Here is a 288-nt window from a genome sequence, read left to right as displayed (position 1 = left end):
ATTTATTTTAATAAAACGTAAACAATAAATAGAAGAGTTATGAATATAAATATATATATTTTGCTCAGTATAATTTGGTATTCTGTATTTTTATTTCATAAGGTGATAATAAGACATAAAACAATATATTATATATATAATATATACGTAAATCATATGCTAATATATTAACGTATATCTAAAATAACAAATTTTTATAATAGATTCACTTTAATTTTTATAATAGATTTCAATCTGTTTGATTCTCTATCATAGCCTAATTCTATTGAAAATTGTATTTCCAAATAT

The sequence above is a fragment of the Plasmodium gonderi genome (assembly GCF_002157705.1).
Source record: "Plasmodium gonderi DNA, contig: Pgo-contig_900, whole genome shotgun sequence".
NCBI lineage: Eukaryota > Apicomplexa > Aconoidasida > Haemosporida > Plasmodiidae > Plasmodium > Plasmodium gonderi.
The sequence above is the reverse complement of the archived record's forward strand: the minus strand, read 5'-3'. Positions refer to the sequence as shown.